This window comes from Lampris incognitus, chromosome 2 (genome assembly GCF_029633865.1).
Source record: "Lampris incognitus isolate fLamInc1 chromosome 2, fLamInc1.hap2, whole genome shotgun sequence".
Classification (NCBI taxonomy): Eukaryota; Metazoa; Chordata; class Actinopteri; order Lampriformes; family Lampridae; genus Lampris; species Lampris incognitus.
This window is the reverse complement of record NC_079212.1, coordinates 17906207-17929282: the sequence shown is the minus strand read 5'-3', so window position 1 is coordinate 17929282 and position 23076 is coordinate 17906207. Positions and strand designations below refer to the sequence as shown.

The 23076-nt window shown below is 45.2% G+C and overlaps 1 protein-coding gene across 1 annotated transcript in view; it reads right to left on the bottom strand.

Annotated features, from left to right (window-relative positions):
* The window catches only part of LOC130129017 (nuclear receptor coactivator 3-like), a 63082-nt gene extending 57582 nt beyond the window's left edge, over nt 1-5500 (bottom strand). Inside the window, 1 exon segment of the mRNA XM_056298815.1 lies at nt 5429-5500. The gene's annotated coding sequence lies outside the window, so the exon portion shown is untranslated.
* Nucleotides 5501-23076: the final 17576 nt, after the last annotated feature.

Sequence of the window (23076 nt, the reverse complement as noted above, 5' to 3'; positions counted from 1 at the left end):
GTGTGTGTGTGTGTGTGTGTGTGTGTGTGTGTGTGTGTGTGTAAGGGAGAGAGTTTGTGCACCAGCCCAAACCTCACTGAAGTGCCTTTGATTGGTCACTTTGAAGTTGTTCCTCTTTCTCTCTCTCTCCCTCTCTCTCTTTGTCTCTCTCACTATATCTCTTACTCTCTCTTTCTATCTGTCTCTCTCTGTCTCTCTCTCTGTGTGTCTCTCTCTCTCTCTCTCTCTCTCTCTGCGTGCATCATATGTGTAGCGCAGCGCTCAGTTCAGAACTGGAAGAACGACCTTGAGCAGGCGCGCAGGGCTGTGTTGCTATGGCAACCAAGCCTCATGCAACCAGTAACAGCTGGATGCAACAGCACTCCCTGAATTTTAGCGGGAGCCGCCACATTAATAAAACGACTCTCCTCCTCCACCTCCTCCCCCTCACTATCCCTTTGCCCCCAACCTCTCTCTCTCTCTCTCTCTCTCTCTCACACACACACACACACACACACACACACACACACACACACGTGAACAGAGACAAGTATTCACACAAAAGAAAACCTGGTCATACAAAGAAAGTGTCTCTGATGTTTGGCTAGTCTCGCCTCTGTGTTTTAATGAACCCTGTTCAAAGTAAACAAAGACGGAATGAAAAGTAAATTAATTTATACACCTCAAGATGTACAAGCACAGGGTGACTTGGCCACATGTGTTTGTGTGGGTGGCACCCACACACACACACACACACACACACACACAAACACACACACACGTGCGTAAGCACGTCTAAATCCACTCACCTTCATAATTTAAGTGCAGACTTAACTTATTTAGCCGAAGTGCTACGATTCAGACTTAGATGGGATTAAGTCTCGGGCACAAATTAATTATATGTAATGAAACGGGGGCAAGATGAAGGATAAAGCCTCAGATAGACGAGAGCTTGAGGAAAAGGTGGAAATGAAGAGTGAATGACAACCAACAGAACAGCAGACAGAAAGGGGAAACATATGTACAGAAATGGGCACTTGACATTCCTCTCACAGACGAAACAGCCCTCGGAAAAATAAGGAGGTAGAGGACAGGAGGTGCACAGAGACATTATGTGGATAGAAAGCAGGAGAATCCCAAAATAAACAGATTTCTTCTGACGGCCCGTCAACTCAGCCCTCTTTGTCTCGGTCAGTTCTTTTCTCTTTGTCTCCCGTCAGTTCTTTACCCCACTTCCGAGCGAATACCTCAACATTTTACTTGACGGATTGTCCGCGAGCAGCGTGTCAAAGTCTGCATAAAATACATCCAAATGTAAAGAGCTGCAGAAACTTGTATGGCATTCTGGCATGTTTTTTTCTTCGTGTTTCTTTTAGGCCATCCATCTGTCTTTCTGTCCATCCATCTATCTATCTATCTATCTATCTATCTATCTATCTACCCATCCATCCATCCATTCATGCATCCATGTGTGTCTATCTATTCCTATCTAATTTATGACTAAGCAAATCACAAATCGAAAAAAATTAGAAATGACAACACACACTAGAAAACATTCTGACAAAAAATGCAGTTCAGAGCCCGAGTTTTTGAGTGTTTGTAAAACAAAAACAAAAAAAAACAAACAATAAAAAAACGATTCAAGTTGCAATTGTTTGATTGGAGCAATTCAAACAAGTGTAAAGTGGTCATGTTAGATCTCACTTGACCCTTTCATTAAGTTAATGTATGCTTTACTTATTTATCCGTTTAGCAACATATAGTCTGATGGAGAGGAGGCCGATATTGGCACCGATGTCAACATGTTAGCACTCTGGTCACACAAATAAGACCTCCTCCTGCTGCTGCCGCCGCACTGTCCGGACTTCTGAGAGCATTTCAACTTCCTGTTCAGCCCGCTATGAACGCCTACTGCCAAACACACTGTCTGCTGCCTGTCTGTCTGCCTGCCTGCCTGCCTGTCTGTCTGTCTGTCTGCTTGTCTCCCTGCCTGCCTGCCTGCCTGTCTGTCTGTCTGTCTGCTTGTCTCCCTGCCTGCCTGTCTGTCCATCTGTCCGTCTGTCTGTCTGTCTGTCTGTCTGCTTGTCTCCCTGCCTGTCTGCCTGCCTGCCTGCCTGCCTGCCTGCCTGCCTGTCTGTCTGTCTGCTTGTCTCCCTGCCTGTCTCCCTGCCTGCCTGTCTGCCTGCCTGCCTGCCTGCCTGTCTGTCTGTCTGCTTGTCTCCCTGCCTGCCTGCCTGTCTGTCTGCTTGTCTCCCTGCCTACCTGTCTCCCTGCCTGCCTGTCTGTCTGCCTGCCTGTCTGTCTGTCTGCCACATCCTTACCCGATGTCATCACAGACACACTGCTTCCAGTAAGATCAAAACCCAGCCTGGGACGGACTTACAGGCAGGCATTTACAGACATATGACTCTCCATATGTTAATCATTTACGACGAATGTGACTGCAGGAGGGAGCGAGAGACACAGAGATACACATCTACCAAAAACAAAAAAAAATAAGCAACTTGTATGACGTGTTCATTTCAGGGTAAAACACTTCAGGGTAAAAAAAAAAGAAAAAAAAAAACCAAGAATAAGAAATTCAACAAGGAAGTGGATGTCAGAGCCAGAAGTTACTACACGGCACGCTGTGACGTCACCGTGCCTTCTGAACTGCTCCACTAACAGTGAACTGGGTAGTGACCTTGTGTGCACGGCGACTATGGCAAGGTTGTATTTCTGGTTCTGCCCTGCTCTTAGCACTACTGTAACACGGAGCACGCCCGGGTTATAAATTCAAGCAGATACACAAATCCACTACCCAGCTCCAATCCATTATCCGTCAAACGTGTTTCGCACTGACGTCACAGATTACAGCCGCTGGCTTTGCTGTTTCCACTTTAGGGAGCGGGTTGTGCATATTGGCAAATATATTGAGTGGCATATGCAAGATCACAGGACTAGCACATTTTTAAGACCATTTGGCACCCCCCCCCCCGTTTATTCTGAACAAGAGATTAGCATTCGACTGACAGAATGACCCAAAAAAACCTGTTATTAGGGCAAACAGTCTGATAACAAAAAGGTACAATCACCACAGCAAATCAGGCATGAGGACAGCCCCGATGGTTTGGCGGTGGAGGAATGGGAGGAGAAAAGTAAGAGAGATAGAGACATCTCCCCCCCCCCCTCTCTCACTCTCTCTCTCTCCCCTCCTCCACAGAGCTAAATCAATGAGAGCTGCTGAAGATTAATTCCTGTTTAACACATCCTGACGCAATTGGGAGAGGGGCCCCAACAACAGGACAACAGTTCAGCTACCCATACTGCAGCCAGGGGACAATGTCATAGACACACCATAGAGAGAAAGACAAAAAGAGTGAGAGAGAGAGAGTGAGAGAGAGAGACACACACACACACACAGACAAAGTGAGAGAGCGAGAGAAGGCAAAGAATGCACCCTATTAGAGTCTGAGACAACAAAACTAAAAGTAGAAGCAAAACAAAAAATGAAAAAGGCCTCTGATGACTGCGCACAGCAACATGAAGAACAAAAGACGATGAGGGACACAAAAGACCAAACACCGGGCAGGATTCCAGCAGGTGGCTCTACCTGTGCTCCTCCCCTCCACCCACCCACCGCGAGGGACTCCACCCCTTCACCCCCCACCCCACCTCCTCCCATGTTTCCCCATCTTTTCTGAGTCCTGCTCCCGGCTCCGCCTCGTCAGGCCCATCCCTGCACCGATCCCTACCCCCAGCGTCTGACCCAGTCACTAGTATCCTCCACTAACCTCTATCCCCCCTTTTTTTCCATTCAGCAAACATCATACATCACTGTCAGCCTCCTCCTTGTCGATCCATTCATCCCGCAATCCGTCGAGCCATCTTCCCCTGGCGGGCGCCTAGCCTAAATGGAGGCCTAGCTGCCCGCCTGTGACTCGCCTCTCTCCGGTCCCTTCAATTTAGGGTCCCTTGGTGAGCGAGCATAAGATGAGGTGGCGGGTAAGCCTGCACGTCCGCAAGTGTGTCTTTAATGGGGGTTGGGGGGGTGGAGGGGGGGTTGGGGGGGCTATACAGTTGTAAGTCTGTTAGATGGGTGCTGTGCCACAAGCCTCCAGCTCCTCTTCTCCATACCACTTTTACATGGGCAACAGGCAACCACTTCACTCGGGAACAAAGCCGACGACACATTGCTAAATATAAACAGGACTTTTATAATTAACTCAGTCTGGCTTTGCTTCGCACATCCCCCCCCACCCCCAGCCCTGTCCACACGAGCCACATACTCACTGTATGCACCGCTTCCAACTTGTGTTCCTACGTGCTTCCAAGCAGAAGCAGAGCGAGACCCGTTTGTATAATATAGCGAATGACAGTGCCGTCAACAGCTGCTTAGAGGACCGGCTGTCTTGTGCAGAGAATTACGTGACCGGTTAATTTCCCTCTACAGCACCAAAAACTCACCTACACGGTACACAAACACACACGGCGCGTGCATATTTCCATAAATGCATGCCGGCATTTGCTAAAAATAAACAAATAAATAAATAAAACCCGTGCATGTATTCTACAAGAAATTCACTTGCACAGCCGAGAAACAGCCAACGGGGAAAGACGTCCATGATGTTCTGTCAGCGGCCGGGACCCCAGCTGACGGACAGCCGACGTAGGGGACAGGACGGCATGGCATCGCCTTTCTCTCCCCTCGCATCGGATCGGGGTTTTGTAAAAACCAGTATCAGATAATAGTGCAGCGGTAAAAATCGGCTCTTCCAAACGTGATGCCGTTAAAGGCCGAATATGATATATAGACACCCCCCCTCCTCCTCCTCCCACAAAACTCCCAACAATTTTCCGTCTAAATTTTTAATATTGCGACAAGATAGTGGCGCCGGGCTCAGCTGCGTGCGCTACAGCGTCTCCGTCTACACTACCCACAGCAGCAGTTTCGTACGCCAGCTGGAGAGGCTATATGACTATATCGTATATTTATACAATTCGTATGAACTCTAATATATCTTTCGACCATTTGAATAGTTGTCAAGTCCTCTACAATGTGCGTGTGTGTATGCGCGCGCCGCGCGCGCGCTGTTGTGTGTCCTATGTATGCGTTCTCTAAAAGTTCGCGATGTCCACTGTTAACGCTGATCTCGCCTTGTGGACTTACAGCGTGCCGATAAGTTCAATCCTGCCCACACCGATTCGTTCAAATACCCCAGCCGGAGACCAACATGTTGAACTTCTTCAACACGGTGAACGCTCTTCTGTATCTTCAGCTGTCACATAAATAAATGACCATGCACGGTGCCCCCTCGTTCCGGCGGTGCCAATATTGTGTGCGCTGTCGCTGGAAAGCCCAAGTCTGCGCGTTTTGCCTCCCTACCCAACGAGGACAAATTCCGCTCAATGCAACGCCAAACTTGAGCACTTACAATTACGGCGGAGAGCAATCAAAGGACGGTCTTACCAAGCAGACGTGTGTCTCTCTCTACCGCATCAATTATTTCTTCTTTACACCTTTAACTCTCCGCCATCTTCGGCACTGTTTGTTTAAATGGGAAACACTCCCGGAGCGCAAGCAGCCAGCTTGTAAGTTAAAGCGATGGGGCTTCTGGGTAAAGTAGTAAATGGGCTCACGTCGCTGCGCTCATGCCTACGACGCACCTCCCGGATATGGACTACAGTTAGACTACAACCACCCCGCGAGAGGGAGGGGGGCGCAGGCACCGTCTGCAGCCGTGCAGACGGATGTCAGCGACAATATTAGAGTAGAAAGATGCCACGGTGTTTATTTTTAGTTAACCTGAGGAGGGCTTTGAAAAGCAAACAGTGACTTGTTTTGCAAGGGCCTACAGGCTAAAAGGGTGTATCACCTTTCTGCAGTAATACTGTACAGTGTACACAAACTGCACATGGACGGTATCGCACGTAGATGTTAATATTGCTGCTACCATTACTGTTTTTACTGCGTTTACATTATTGTTTTGCATATTGAGCTGTCTGATGCCATTTGCATGTGTATTTTGCATAATACTACATTGGGCACACCTACATACTGCATACACCTTGTATGTATGTATGTAGTATGTATGTATATACACACCTTACTTATGTATGCACACACCTTATGTATGCATGCATGCATGTAGTATGTATGTGTGTATACATTTGGTTGCAGTTCATGGTCTCATTTTACATATCTAGTATTTTTAGTACATGTTTTATCTTGGTTTACCTCTTACTTTGAAATCTTTATTCTTTTAAGCACTGTACCTGTTCTTTTTTCCTTCCTACCTGCTGGTGTAACAACCAAATTCCCTCATGCATAGGGAAATCATTAAATTATCAAATTACGATAGTAATACCCTATAAAATGAAGATACCGCTTTTTCATAAGGTATTTATATATTATTGTAATTATATATATATATATATATATATATATATCATCATAAGGTATTTAGAAAAGAAGATGGCATGTGGTGGCAGCCTAAAGTTAAAAAAGAAGAAGAAGGACATGAGCGTCTGCCAAGTTATTCCTGTTATTACTGTAAACTTACCAGGAATATCTGATTAAATATTAGTGTGGGATAACTTTGAGATGATCGGTAATTACCTCAAAGTAAGATTGACCACAAATACGAATTCGGGCAATATGGCAGATGTGAATTAAATATGTATTTTTTTAAAATGTGTTTATTGGTTTTCATATTTTACAACAACAGTAGATACAGCAAAGCAAGCAGATAAACTTCAAGCATGTAAATAACTTGTAGACACTAGGGCCCCCGACTTAAATGAGCATAATGAACATTTCTTGGTGGGCATAGTACGATAATGTTATACAACTCTTACATAACCATGGGGCTCAAAACAACACAAAGATTGAAATTAAACTCAGCAAAAAACAAAATATACAACATGAAACAAACTGACAGTATTGTTTGTGTTTATATGGCAGTTTTTCCGTTTTTTGTTTTTTTGTTGTTGTTTTTTTTGGCAGCCAGAAGAATAGAATTGCAATTTTGCTCTTGGAAAAGGTATACACTTAAACACAAGGTGCCTCAATTTTGCGATATTTATTACCTACACATGCATGTATGTAGAGATGCATGTATGCATGCATGCACATGTCAATTGTTGTTGCATCTAAATTTTCGTTGGTGAAGACACATCATAACCTCCTTACACTGTAAAAAAGAGGGTGGACTGCCTGCTTTTCATTTGAAAGGGTGAAGGCAATGTGCAACTTGTTGTGAATTGAACATTTTTTTAAATAATGAACTTCCGTTCACCTAATAATTAATAAAGTGGACGTAATGTTCTAATTATCCCACAGAGGCTTCAGATGTGACATTATGGGGCAGCCAAATACATTGAAAATATCTGTTAAGTTGAGAACGACTTAAAGCTATCTCTCAAATAGCATTTTAAACATGTTCACTGAAGTTCCATACAAGTTTTGGTCAAATAAGGAATAGCTGATGACTTTCACAGAGAGGTCGAATAGGTATCACTGAGTGTTTTTCTTTCAATATGTAATATGCAATGTGTCACAGGGGTGCTCTTCGGTAATCCCGGGGCCGGTAGTTGGTATTTGGTTTCTGTCAGATGGATTAGCGTGTCAAATTGATTGGCCATTAAGGTAATTAAGGTACCAGATAAGATTCTTGGAAATAAAAAGTCAGCAAAAGAAGACTGTCATTCATTTTCGTGTGCTAAAATCCGTCCACTTCAGGGAGAATATTGACTTAGTTTTGCCAAGTAATGAGTGTCTTTCATTTCTATGTTTGTATGTAAGTATGTTTGTTAGCAGTGAGTGGTCTCACTTGTTAGAACATATGTATCTAGTAGTTTCAGTTTTATAATTCTTTTTACCTGTACCTATTCTGTTCTCCTATCTATATATGTATGTGTGTTTGCATGCATGTGTTTATGTACGTATGACAATATGTTTTTAAACTAGGAATCATATTTCTAACTTGAATTGCAGCATGGTGGCACAGTGGTTAGCGCTGTCGCCTCACAGCAAGAAGGTCCTGGGTTCGAACCCTACAATTGTCTAACTTTGGGGGGTCATCCCAGGTCGTCCTCTGTGTGGAGTTTGCATGTTCTCCCCGTGTCTGTGGTGGGTTTTCTCCGGGTGCTCCGGTTTCCCCCACGATCAAAAAGACATGCATGTTAGGGTTAATACTGCTGTCTGTGCCCTTGACCGAGGCATGGCAAGACAAACTAGAGCTGGTCCCCGGGTGCTGCACGGCAGCTGCCCACAGCTCCTAGCCTCACAGCTAGGATGGGTTAAATGCAGAACGTAATTTCCCCACGGGGATCAATAAAGTATCTCAAAATCAAAACCAAGAAAATCAAAAATCAAAAATTACTTTAAGTGTTGCGACTGCATACTGTTGACAGGTTGACAGGTTCCCCCCTCATTTAAGGTACATTTAAAGAAGAAGCTTGCGGTCCTGAAGATTTACATGCAAACAGATGTGCTTTTTGATATTTTCTATCACTGCCATATTTAAAACAACAGCCAATCCATAAATATACATGTCATTAATACTTTTGTAGTTGCTCGTTTTAATGGCTACTGACTGCTGGGCTTTTGCAAGGAAAAATTACATCTTTTTACATCTAACTTAAGCCAAATTCCGAAGAAGGAGGCTGGTATAGCAGCAAGTTGGAGAAGTAAAGGCAATCTGCTATGGCAGACCAAGCTTGGAGAAGCCCTTTACCTACAGATAGTAAATACATCATTAATAGTTGATTCTCGAGTTTAACCATGTTTGTATTGGGTTTTTATTTTGTTTCATCAGCAAGGACCACGCCACAACAATGTGAGTTTACAGGTTTAATGAGGAGAGGAAGTATTGGATGATCGGGATGAATAATGGAAGTGAGGGTGAGAATGGATGTGGAGGTCGTCTGATTGGGCTGGTCTGGGAGATCTTGACATACAGTGGCTGGGGAGAAGGAGGCTTGGAGTGGGAGCAGAGGTGTAAAAACCAGGTCCAGAAAGTAAATGTCCAAACTGTGTATTTGCTCCAACCATGTTACTAAACCAGCTGATTTCATTAACTAGTTTTCCCTACCTAGTTGAGGAGTGGTGTTGACTAGAATCTGCTGGTGTAGTGCATGAGTAGAGCAAATACATGGTTTGGATTTTAACTTTCTGGATCTGGATTTTACACCTTTGAGTGGGAGTTCCATCTCTGGTGATGGTTTTCCCGAGCCGACTATGGACCCCCAAAAAGTCGGATTAGATGGAGCTGAGGTGAGCATAGGCTTGATGGAGGTCATTGAGATTATTGGGAATGTAAGAATGATATGCCTGAGATGACCAGCAACCGAGTACTTGAATTATTTGATCTGAGATATCCAGTCTGGCTGCCGTGGAAGCTGCTCCGATGCAGAAGGAATGGACAGAATAGTGTTCTGGAGATATGCTGTGGATGCAAAGAATTTGTTGGAAATGCTTGTTAAACCAGAATCTGGTGGCCATTTTCCTGGTTTCAATAAGAAAGAACGGGTCTTGAGATGAGGTGTTTTCAGCATACCTGGGCAGATATATTTAGACAGTTGCTTATATGGCCTGAGGTGTCTAGACGGAAGATGTATATGGGAAGTGAAGCTCCTAACTGGTCAGTTTAACTTCTCCCGAATGGAAATATGAGAGTCAGGGGTGTGAATAGTGTTGTCTAACAGACTGAGATGAATAGATGGCTTATGGGTAGAAGAAGTTGGAGCGAATTCAGAGCACTGTAAGAAGCCGAAAAAGGCCAGCAAGAACATGGGTTCTAAGGTTAGGTTGACTGAGGGAGATGAGTAGCCTGATCGTAGCGAAAGGATGCAGAGGCTGAGAATATCGGATGTGAGTGGCAAGCGCTTTGCAGAGAGGGTTCTTGTTTTCAAAAGCCTTTCAGAAGCATGGAGATGTAGGTATAGGAGCAGAGGGACAGTGATTGCCAGTGACCAGTTTGAAGAAAAAGTTGATTCCTGACACGTAAGTCTGGATGGTGGAGGAGCAGATTTTTGAGTGGAATGAGCATGGGTGATAAAGTTGCATATAGACATAACATCTATTGAGGAAAAGGACAGTTGGTAGGTGCCAAGATATGCCTTGAAACAGTTCCAGCCAGTTAGGTAGGCTGAGAGTGTACATCTAAATTTCTGAAATGAGAATTGAGAATGAATCAGCAATGCAGTTGTGGTGCCCGGGGACATGTGCTGTGCGGAGGAGGAACAGATGTTATGCAGAGATTAATGTGAGTCTGCGTAGGAACTACTGGAGAATGAGATCAACCTTGTTTGTGATCTCTACTACTGCTGTGCTGTCTGAGTGGATGAGTATAGACTTCCTAGACTATTCATGCCCCCAAAATGGCGGCTATTATGATGGGGTACAGCTCATGGAGTGTTGACGAGGGGAAAACGGACTGTAGGTCAAGAGAACTGAAATCTGGGGGCCATTTGGAAGCAAACCATCTCCTGCAATAGTAACCCCTGAAGCTTATGGTAGGAGCTGAATCGGAATAAAGTCGAATGTAGTCAATGTAGTCGATGTAGAAAAAAGAAACGCCATTCCAGGAAGACAAGAATTGTTACCAGAGTTGCATTTCCAGTTTGCATGTGTCGTCTAGTGTGACTCTGTCATGGAGAGATGGCTGCTGCTTTGTTAGAAAGTTGGATAGGAATGGTTTCCCTTGGGGAATTATGCATATAGTATAATTGAGGTGGCCGAGAAAGCTAGCAGTTGCTGCTTTGTGCATGTGCCTGCTGGCAGATAATTCGACAGAAGCAGTGTGACGCACTGCATCTTGAGGGGCAGAGATGCCTGGAAGGAGATAGAGTCCAGTCTATGGAAGTGCAAGGCCCTGAAGTTCCCTCTTTGGAAAGTGGGACACCGAGTTCCGAGAAAGTTTTGGTAAAAGTAGAAAGTCCAAGGTATGGAGGTGAGGATGGAGGGGTGACTTGATAAGTGTACCAAGGTGCTTTGCTAGTTAGACTGCTGATGTGGTTGGATTGTGGGGACAGCTATTTCTTGCATGGGCACTGCCACAGAAGGAGCAGGTGTGCAAGAGTTGTCTACTGTTGGAAAGGGAGCAGCCTAGATCGTTTTAAGTTATTGCACTGCATCCTGCCTCCCTGATAGAGGACTGGCTGTCCCCCATTTGTCAATGCCCTTGGGGGTGGGAACATTAACCGTGGGGTATGTCGATGGGCTTAGGGATGATGGGAGGTGGCAGTACTGCGGGAGACAAGCGGCTAAATACTGGGGTACTGCGCGAGGAAAAGTGGCGTGAAGGAAGGGGGATGATGACCCTGCATGTTGTAGCCGGATGTGAGGGGGCTCCACATAAGTGGCAGGAGAGTGATATGCGAGCTGCAAAAATGCGGCAGTATATTTCTGAATCTAAGACGCCCCAGTAAGTCCGCTGGTTAAACTGTAAACTCCATGCTGCCTGTGTAACAAAAAGAACATTATAGCTGTAAAAGACCGTCCCTCCAAAGCTTAAGGCCATATCAAGAATGACTGAGAGGTAGTCGTCAAGCTCAGACCTTCGGTCTGGATACGCTGAGCAGATTATGTCTCAGTATAATGAAAATGCTAGAGTGAATTCGGTGGGAGTGATGTCTTTTGACCGGGAATGAACCGAATGACTAAACTGCATTAAGCCTTGGCTAGTCTGCAGTTCCCTTGGCTGGCTGATATTGGTGAGGGACGGCTGAGGAGCTGTGTTAGATCTATATAGTTACTGGAGAGGATTTGCTGGTGTAAAGCTGGAGGAACAGGAGAAGGGTGATTGAATGACGAAGCTGGTTACAGGGGTGGCGTTGCTGTGGCTAGGGTGAAAAGATTGTTACATGTAGAAAAACATTTGGGTGTTGGGGAGGGAAGGGAAAAATGATAGACCATTAGGAAATGGAGGAGGAGGCTGAAATGATTCAGTTTGGTTCATCTGACATGTCACTGGGTGAGGCTGTTGGATTGCCGTGTTGGCTGTTAGGGAAATATTAGAAGTAGTAGGAGTCGTGTTGCTGTGTATGGCTAAAGAAAGGGTAGAGGACTGGATGATGGGATAGAAGGATGTATGCGCATGGCGATTTTGTGAAGCCTGCAAACAGGGATGAAAAGAAAGATGTGGTGAGCTGAGAGAAATCAGACATGGAGGAAGCAGGCACAGGGGGAAATATGACCTGGCCCCCTCTAGGGGAGGCTGATGATGCTGGCTGTGGCCCAGGAGGAGGAAGCACCATGACTTCAAGACTGATGATCCCGGAGATGGGTAGCTCAGGTGGGGATACCGCAAGCGCTGGAGGCTCAGAGTTTGCTGTGGCTGGAGTGTTGGTGGATGCCAAGCAAAGCTGAAACAACCTAGTTTTATTGTCGGAGCGACTGAAGGGAATTAATTTCCTCTCTAGGGCACTTTGAAGGCGAACGACGGTCCTGATGTTTGTTTAGGGATGTGGAAGTGGAGATGGCCAATGCGATGAAGGCGTACCTCGAGTGCGCCAAGGAGGGATATTGGGAGTTGGTTGTGAGGCAGGCCCCTTTGGTCTGCTGTGAGAATTGACATGATTGGAAAAGAATCGCTGTCGAGTAGATCGTCGGCTGAATCGTATGGATTGATTTGCTGTTCAGGATTTGCTATTTTGAATTAATGCGATGAGTGCAGGCACAAAGCACAGTCGGTCATCGAGAGAATGGCGACAAATGGTGCTGGATGGGTTGACCAGGTGCACGCAGGCTTGCCAGGTGAGAAGAGGAGTGGTTGTGGCATGGCCCTGCTCCCGAACCTTAGTTAACAAGTTAACTTAATTTGTTCATTTGTTTGGCGGTTGGAAAGGTCAACCACACATGAGACTGTTTCGTTTCACATAGATCTCTTGAATTTAGAATTGACAAACAGCAATGAATTACCTGGATCACCAAAGGTGTCAGTAAGTTAAACTAAAACGACCTGGATTTCACTCCTACCTAAAACGGCCATGGGCCGTCAAAATGACAACCGTTTTTTTAACTTTATATTCTATCAAGAAAAATACCCAATTGAAATATTAATGCATTGCAAATGTTAGTATGTCTGTTAGGAAATGACTGACACCAAAATTAACATTTTAACAACTATAATACTATTTTTAAACAATTTAAACTCCAGAGAGACATGGTCGAACTTGAATAGCAAAACAGAAAGTGAAAATATTACCTGAAAAACATAACAAAAAACGCATATTGCTAATCTAACAAACGTAACCAGGCTTATGAAAAGTGAAATGTAAAAAAAGAACTGAAAATATATATTGAAACAGTCCCAAACAATGACCGGAACTTAAAAACAACTAGAACGACCGTGCACGGTCATTTTGACCGCCACGGTTTTTAAACTGTATATTTTGTGAAAATAAATACCCAATTGAGATATTAATGCATTACATATGTTAGTAGTAGTTAGTATTGTTGAGCTGGGGTGCGCAATCTTCTTGCGTATGGAGGATAAGCAAAGCTTGATTCGGTTTTCTCTTTAGCCTTTAACGGTAGGCATATTTATTTAGGCAAATACAGCAGGTCTTAGCGCTTTACTACCGACTCTTACAACACACTGTCGCACACTGAGAACGTGGCGACGTCGCATCTGAATCTACCGTAATACAATGAGTAAGGGCGCCATCAAATAACAACACTTAACACCCCCACTCGCTCTTAGCTCATTGGATTACCTGGGAAACAACACAACAAAAATAAGGCTTCTTCTTTACCTTGACAACGAGAACACACTGCACTTCTAAGTGCCAAACATGTCTTGAGCAAGCCTCTTTAGCTTTAGCTTGGTGGCTGGCTTTGTCATTACATCAGCGATCATTTGCTCAGTAGGACAGTATTCGAAGATTACCTTTCCATTATGTTTTTCTCTTGTATACACACAGTGAACAGCGGGATTCTGTACAAAACCATTTTCACACAAACATGTATGTAACATAGCATTTCAGTTTCTGCCTGATTGCTTTAGACCATAGAGAGACTTATGCAACTCGCATACTACCTTTTCACACGTTTCTGACTTTTTCTCATAACCTTCTGGTTGCTCTATATAGATTTCACAGTCAATTGGTGCATGCAAATAGGCTGTCTTAACGTCCATCTGGTGTAAGACTAGGTTCTCCTGCGCTGCCTTCTGCATGACCACTCTTACATTTGTCATATCAGCTGTGGGTGAAAATGTCTCCTCGTAGTCAGTTCCTGGTTTCTGACTGTAGCCTTTTGCTACGAATCTCACCTTGTACTTATCAGATCAATCAATGTCACACTTGAGTGTGTAGACCCATCTACCCCCCCACTGCCTGTTTACCTGGTGGCAACTGGGTGAGGCTGAAGGTCTCGTTCTCCTCCAGTGATCGCATCTCCTCGTTCATGGCGTTTTTCCACTGCCTTGATTTGGTTGACGCTATGGCGTCCTGGTAGGTTTGAGGAATGTCGCATACTGCTCTCAAGAGTCCATGCATGTTCACAATTTGTCCTCTGTATCCTCAGTCTTGAATTCCTGTTGGTAAGCTGGTTTCCTCTTGGTTCGCGGTGGGTTCCTGCTGATTACAATCTGGGCGACTTTGCCTGGCTGTGTGCATTCAGTCTGTTCAGGGAAAGTCCCAGAAACTCCACTCTGAACATCCTGACCTGGTACATTTTCCATATTTTCATCAACATTTTCTTCGCTGTCATTTACCCTGGGATGTACATTCCTATCACCATATTCTATGTATGCCTCAGGTGTTTGGATTCCCTTTTCTTTGGCTGTCTTGGTTGTGAATTTCACCAACCTGTGCTTTTGGACCCTCTCTGTGTCTGGATAGTACACTAGATAAGCTGGGCTGTTTTTATCATAGCCAATGAAAACACCTTGCTCGCACCTAGAGTCTATCTTCCCTTTCTCTTGCTTGTAAGCAAAACACATTGATCCAAATTTCTGCAGTTTGGATATGTTTGGTTTCTTGCCTGTGAACAGCTCGTATGGCGCTTTCTTTGTGCGCCTGCTGTAGCACCTGTTCCTCACATTAGCTGCTTTCTGCATAGCGTAGTTCCATAGCTTATCTGGTAACTCGCTTTCTATCAGTAGGCATCTGCTCATATCATAGAGAGTTCGCCAACCTCTCTCTGCTGTGCCATTTTGGTGGGGCGAATAGGGTGCAGACGTCTCGTGTCTAATCCTATTCTTGGTTAACAGTGCCTGGAAGTCTCGGCTTGTAAACTCAGTGCCGTTATATGAACGGATACACTTGACTTCTCCGTAAGGTGCTATGTCTGCTAAGAACCTTTCTGTGGCTTGCACTGTATCACTCTTGGACCTTAGAAAATACACCAACACGGTACCTGAGTAGTCGTCTGTAAAAAAATGTGCATATCTGTACCCTTCTATGCTTGGTGTTGGCGTGGGACCGGCTAAGTCAGTGTGGACTAGTTCTAAGGGTTTCTTAGCCTTTCTGTCCGGCTCCCTATTTCTTGTCTGGGTGAATTTGCCCTGTGTACACACTTCACATAACTGATATGGTCTGACTGCACTTCCTTTTATCTCCATGCCTTTCACTACACTTTGTAATTTTTGTACATCTTTGTAGTTACAATGACCCAAAATTTCATGCCAAGTTTGCATGTCGTGACACCCTTTACATTGGTCAACACTCTCCTCAACAGTTGGCAAGTAATACAAATTTCCACTCTTGTGGATGTCAAACCTGCTACCGTCCTTGGTAACCATGCGACTGTCCTCTTTCTTGAAAGTGATTGTCGCCCCTCCGTTTGTTGCTCTTGCCACCGAAAAGATGTCATGTGGGTATGAAGGCATGTACAGTGTATCCCGTAGCTGTGCTCTGTGCTGTCGCCCGGCGCTGTCTAGTAGACATATCATCACCGTTCCTCTTCGTTGTGCTATTCCACTGCACTTGGTGCCATCGGCTAACTCCACTGAATGGGTCTCCAGCTGGAATGAGTTGTCGAAACTTTTAAACTTTCTGATGTCGTTCACGATGTGGGATGTTGCTCCTGCATCCACCATGATGCCTTTCATCTTCATGTTGTCTGGTGGTCTCTCGTTCCTTGTGTGCTTGGCCTTGAAGAGATGGTCTTGGTCGCTATTTTGTTCCTCCGCGACTTTTCTGACACCATCTTGTTCCCCCTTTTTCTTGCACAGGGATTCTTGGTGTGTATTATTTTTGCAGTAACTGCACCACACTTTTCGAAAAAATGTTCTTGCCTTGTGCCCTTTTATTCCACACTTGTAACACGTCATGATGGCATCTTCATCTTTTCTGTTGCTAGTGTGCGTCTTGGTGGGGCCTCGGCCTTGCCTTGCACATGTCTTCATCACATTATCCGTAGATCTTGCCGTGTTCATTTTCTCCGCCTCTTCATAGACCCGTAGTCTTCTTTTAAAGTCTGCGAACATAACGTTATCTTCGTTTTGTGTTAACTGGACGGCTAGCGGCTTAAGAGTCTGTTAGCCCGCCTAGTATCATGGCTACGGTCAGTCCATTACTCATGGTCTCGCCTGCATGTCTGAGTCGTAATGAGGTTCTCGCTATTTGCCATGTGTAGCTTGGTCAACGACGTGTACAAATTTATTATTGTAATGTTCTTTCAGTATTCTCAGAGCCTTCCTGCCATCATCAGCGGCTTCATGTCTTATCAGCGATAGGCTTTTACCATCTATCAGTCTTTTTAGCTCAGCATAGCAATCAGCATTCTTCCTCCTATCTTCAGCTACCTGTTCTTCGCTAGCGCCGGAGGGCTCACGTAAAATAGTCTCTTTTAGCTTCAGAGTATGTAAACAGCCTAGGAATCTTGTTTCCCAAAGGTCATACTTATCTTCGGATCCGTCGAACAAAAGCTGCGGTGCCAAGACTCCTGTTGCTCTGCTTGCCATTTTGCTAACGCGCTAATTTTACCGTGGCCTACAAGCTTGCTATACTTTTTCTTTGCTAAGCTAGCTTGTTAGCTTCATTGGCTAACGCATAATACGTCGCGTAAAACTTCTTCCGAGAATATAAACAAAGATTAAGAAACTCTGTGATATAAACGCTCACTTATCTCAAAGCTGGTCCACACAGCCTGTAGAAGTTCCGTGTAATGCTTCGCGTTAAACTTCTTCTGGAACGCTAGCTTGTGTCCAACTCTGCCTGGGCCAACAGCCTGTTGAGCTGGGGTGCGCAATCTTCTTCTTGGGTATGGAGGATAAGCAAAGCTTGACTCGGTTTTCTCTTTAGCCTTTAACGGTAGGCATATTTATTTAGGCAAATACAGCAGGTCTTAGCTCTCTACTACCGACTCTTACAACACACTTACAACACACACTGTCGCACACTGAGAACGTAGCGACGTCACATCGGAATCTACCGTAATACAACGAGTAAGGGCGCCATCAAATAACAACACTGAACAAGTATGTCTGTTAAGAAACTAACTGACTCCAAAATTAAAAATTTAACAACTTTAATATTATTTTTCAAACAATTTAAAATGGCCTCTGTCCAACGCCAGTGAATACTGCAACGCCTCGGTGGTAGTCATGATGCGTCGGAAACGGCATCTGTAACCAGACATGTTGTAATCAAAAATCAAGTTTAGACTATTACTCTGCACTGGAGAACGCTAATGTGTTTCTAGGACAGAGCAATGAACTTCGCGAAGGAAACTGATGCGACCGACACACGTCGTAAATAGTGACGACGCGCACGATGACGTGCAAAATACGCGCCGTCATTTTGACCGCTCATAGTCGTTTTAGGTAGATCTTATCATAACTTTTTTGTGTTCAATTGGTCTAAAACTTATTTTAATGCAAATATATGTGATTTTAGGTGCATTCACGGAGCGGCAGGTCTGGATCATCCCCCCCCCCCAAAAAAGTTATTAAACTTTGAAAAGCCAAAACCGTCAAAATTACGGCCATGGTTTAAAGATGTAAGAAATATACCATAAATACATGTATGGGTTGGTAGCTTGTAATAGTAAGAAAGGTTTCAGAGATGTTTGACCGTTCATGAGAAAGTGGTGAATGTCTTTGTATGTCTGTTGTAATGCCACTAGGAAGACGCCATGCAGTCTGCTGGGAGAGCGATGCATGACGTCACGTAGACTCAATGCTGAGAAACTTCCCCGGTGTCACTCTTCAACACAGAAGAGACAAAACACATCAGCCGAAATCAACTTCCGCAGGCAAGATGGTGGAAAGTGACTGGGAAGGCAGTGAGTAACAATGTCCCTTAATGGAGGAAAATGGTGTAAAAAGCAATCGATTTGATGACCTGCCGTCCTGGTGCGTCTTGCTTGCCGTGAGCTAAGCAGGCTTTGACGTCAGAGCATTTACACAACACATCCAGGGAAATTCTCTGAGTGGTTAGAGTAGTTTCATAAAGTCATCAATTAAATTGTCAATTCTGCTTAAAAACTGACTTACAGATATGGCTATCTTAGTTATTTTCAACCCATCCATCCATTATCCAAACCGCTTATCCTGTTCTCAGCGTTGCGGGGATGCTGGAGCCCATTATCCCAGCAGTCATTAGGGGGCAGGCGCGGAGACACCCTGGACAGGCTGCCAGACCATCACAGGGCCGACACACACATTCACGCCTAGGGACAATTTAATATGGCCGATTCACCTGACCTATGTCTTTGGACTGTGGGAGGAAACCAGAGCACCCGGAGGAAACCCACACAAACACGGGGAGAACATGCAAATGCCACACAGAGGACAACCCGGAACAACCCAAAGGTTGGACTACCCCGGGGCTCGAACCCAGGACCTTCTTACTGTGGGGCGACCGTGCTAACCATTGCGCCACCGTGCCGCATTATTATTATTATTATTATCATTATTATTATTATTATTATTATTGTTATTATTATTATTATTGTTATTTATTATTATTATTTTCAACCATTGACATGAATTGTTAAGTTTATTTCATAATATTTTTCCTTACTATATTTTTTACCATCTGTTTACTTTTCCTTCAAACAAAAAGGAAGATCTTCAGGACTGCAGCTTTAAAATACTGTTGGATTTTAAACGAACACTGAAGTGTAGATCTTTTTTTTTTTTTGCAGAAATATGACCAGTTCACTGACAATTGCCACTGCAGAAGGAGATTCTATGGACGGGGTGTGTGTAACTGGTGGGACACCGGCTCCTTCGGGCTACCCATCTCTTATGGATGAGGCCCATATGTGGGCTCCATATGTGAGTTGGCAGGGACAGCGTACAGCAGTGACGTCAGAGCCAGGTGGCCTATGAACTGGGGCACATTGGCACAGCACCCTGACCCCTGCCAAGATATATTCAGCAGACAGCGATGGCACCAAAACCCCTCACCATGGTGATACCGGCTAGGGAAGTGCACACAGAGACAAATTCAACCTAGTCATGCATGCACACAGACACACACACAGACACACACAAACACACACACACACACACACACACACACACACACACACACACACACACACACACACACACACACACACACGCCAGTGGTGAAGGCGGGAACGAGAAAAAGATGAAGTTTCATTTAGAAGGAAATTGAAGTGGAAAAAGACAAAAGATCACAGATAACAACAGATAACGCTTGATGCCTTTCAGTGACAGGTAAGAACAGTAATTGAGAAAAGGGTTAAGTGTTAGAGAGCCAGATTGAAGGAAGACGGAAAAAAAGGGGAAAACTGTGAGTGAGGAGGGAGTGATAAAGTGTTTTGGCTCACAGAAACAAAACAGTAAGCTAAATCTATGAGTTGGCTTGTATAGGGAAAGGTTATGGGAACCAGGGGGGTCCATTTAGGAGAGAAAAGGAGCGCAAGAAAGTAAAGAAATGAGTATTGAAGAGGAGCTGGAGTGATTGGCAGTCATAGCTTGGATATAATTCACATCACAAAGGAGCAGTAGACATATTGAAAAAAATAGCTCAATGAGATACCAAATGAGAGATCCACAAATGGGAATACTCCATGAAGACAGAAATCGCAGGAGATTGTGAAAAGCATTAGAAATGTCCCATTGATTCTTGCACTTTTCTTTTCTTCTTGCATTTTTGATCATGTTGCGAGAATGGATCGAGCGCAGCACCCGTGCAACTTTTTCAGGAAGGAGAAGGGACGGTGGCTGTGAACATCATAACCCTAATAAATAATTTACATGACATTTTGGGGTTTTGGGTCATTGCCTTGTGTTCTTACTTCCCACAGTTATATGCGTCTCCTGGTGAAGGATGGGTTTGGCTTCAGTTTTCCTCGCCTACGCCCAAATCCTACGCAGCACAGACGGGCTCGACGCTAGCTTGGCTTCGTCTGTCCTCGCCCATTAACATGCATCGTCAGCAGGTGCTGAAAGACAAGCGGGTGAAACGGAAGAGACAGGACCAGGTGGACTTTAGCATGGTTACCTTATAAAGAACTAGAGGATGAAATGTAAGGTTAAGCGTAATGGCATTTTTATTATTATTGTTATTATTTATTTTATTTTTTGTTTATTGCCATCATAACCACCAAGAAGCACGCCCCGCTATCAGAGGAGTTCACACACAGGTGAAGGCCCTTAGCCAAGCCAAGGTTTCCTCCTCTCCCACCTTTTCATCATTCCTCCTCATTTGGCTTTATGCCAATGATGGGCACTGAGGTTGACGAAGGGAGCAGAGAGGCCGTCCTTCAACCAGAGGACGGGTTCAAGTCGGTGTCCACGCAGCAGCCATCTCATTAGACCGTCCATGAAGTCAGAGACTGAATATCAGCCGCTGCAGGGGGAATATTGTGTGGATGACCCTGCACTTTGACCTCCCAATGGAGAAGGGGTCAAGAGGTCAAGGGAAAAGAGGAATTTCCCTACAGGGGATCAATAAAGCAACGTATTAGGTGCACTATTATCTCATGTAGGTGTCATTTGAAACCGTCCTCTTCTGAAAGGATGGTATAAAAGCGTATGAATTTCCCATGACTGATGATAATTATTCGTATAATCTGAAACACGATTTTTTTTTTTGGAGGGGGGGAGGTGGATTTCCCCCCCTATTTCTCCCCAATTTACTCTTGGCAATCCACCCACTCTTCCGAGCCGCCCCTGTCATTGCTCCATCTCCTCTGCCGATCCAGGGAGGGCTGCAGACTACCATATGACTCCTCCGATACATGTGGAGTCGCCAGCTGCTTCTTTTCACCTGACAGTGAGGAGTTTCGCCTGGGGGGATGTAGCACGTGGGAGGATCACGCTAATCCCCCCCCAGTTCCCCCTCCCCTCCTGAACAGGCACCCCGACCGTCCAGAGAGGGCGCCGTTCAGTGACCAGGACACATACTCACATCCGGTTTCCCACCCGCAGACACGGCCAATTGTGTATGAAGGGACGCCCGACCAAGCTGGAGGTAACGCAGGGATTCGAACCGGAGATCTCTGTGTTGGTAGGTAACGGAATAGACCACCACGCCACCCAGATGCCCCCTGAAACACAATTTTGCTGACGTCTCGCTGTTTTCTGTACTCTGCTCAGGGCAAGCAAAACAAAAACCATATGTGCACTTTCTCAAAATAATTGCTGGCATAAAAGCGAAGCACATCATGGCACAACTAATATCTGCTGTTATGCTCCATCATCATACACATTGCTAATACAGCTTTCATAGCTTGTACAAGTCCACTCGAGTCTAGTTGTATGGCTCCAAATCACAGCGACAGTCTCAGATTGCTTTTCATTCAAACAGTTGTAACCGGTTATTTTCTTGCCCGGTGCGGGATTCGATATGGGGTGGACTGCACCACAAGGCGACATCACTAACCGCTCGGCTGAAGGGTCAGACCCATTCGCTGGGGACTAACGTGTCTTATTAGTAGTTTACACAGTGAAAAAAGGCTCGCTACAGAAACACAGCACACGACACCCTCGAACCCTTGACCTTCAAAATAAAATAAAATAAAGCATGACATAGCCGCCGCTTGTCTCATCCTGGACAAATCAAGGTCTGAAATCAGTTGTATGTGGAAGACGCAGACAGACTGATGCATTTCCTCCGCAGAGACCCATGGAGTTAGTCTGCGCCGTCCATTGATGTTAATCCGGGAGAAATCTCGATTCTGGGTCCACATGGCCTCGACTTGCAGCCCGACCCACACATGCGCCCAATAGCACCACATCTGGTTACCATTCTTAGCACCCGAGTGCTTCACCCCCCTGTTTCGACTTCCCGGTCATGGAAAAAAAAAGGTAAAATAAGACGCACTAATTGATTCGCCGCAAGTGGATGGGTGGCAGCCAGGGGATTGTCACGCTTGTTTTCCATATGACGTTGCTGAGAGGGAACCTTTCAACATTTAGGGGACTGCGGAAAGCGTTGGGAGGGTGAGAGGAACAGGGGAAGCTGCTTAGCATTCCACACAGGTAGGGAGGAGGCTTCAGGAAAGCAGCGGAGCAGTCGCCGGCATGCGTGCACGTGCACGGGCACACACACACGTGCACGGGCACGCACGTGCACCCACAGACATATACACAAACATACATGCGTGCATACATACAGGTGTGAGACACATGTTGCAGACAGATGTGGGGACCTGGGGCGGGTTAACATGCAGATATTCCTGTAAAACAGTTGGGGATTTATGTACATATGTGTGTAGGGGAGGTGTAAGGAGGTGATACAGCCAAGCCAAAAACAAAAAAATACCCTACCTCCAGGTTGCCAACAGGTTTGATGGTTATTTTTTCCCCCACTCAACTCACATTGCAAGTGCCCAGTGTCAGCAGCCGTGCCCAGTCTGGGCAAAGGGGATGAGGTGAGGGAGGTGCTGGGTATGAAATACAGCGTGGGGTGGCCGGCCCGGGAGGACATTGCGTAAACGCATCTGACCCAGGGACATTCGTGAGGGAGTGAGATAAAATGAGGAGGCTTTTATAGGAGAGATAAAACAAGAAACGACGTGGGAGCGACCTGGAGGGCTCTACTGACTGGTAGATGCGAGTAGTATTTAGAAAAAAAATGCAAAAACAACAGTGGTAACAGGCAGATTGGCTGCTGGAGGAAAACACAGCGGGGAGGAAGGACACAGATCAACAGGAAGTCTCGAGATAATGGTACCGAAAACAA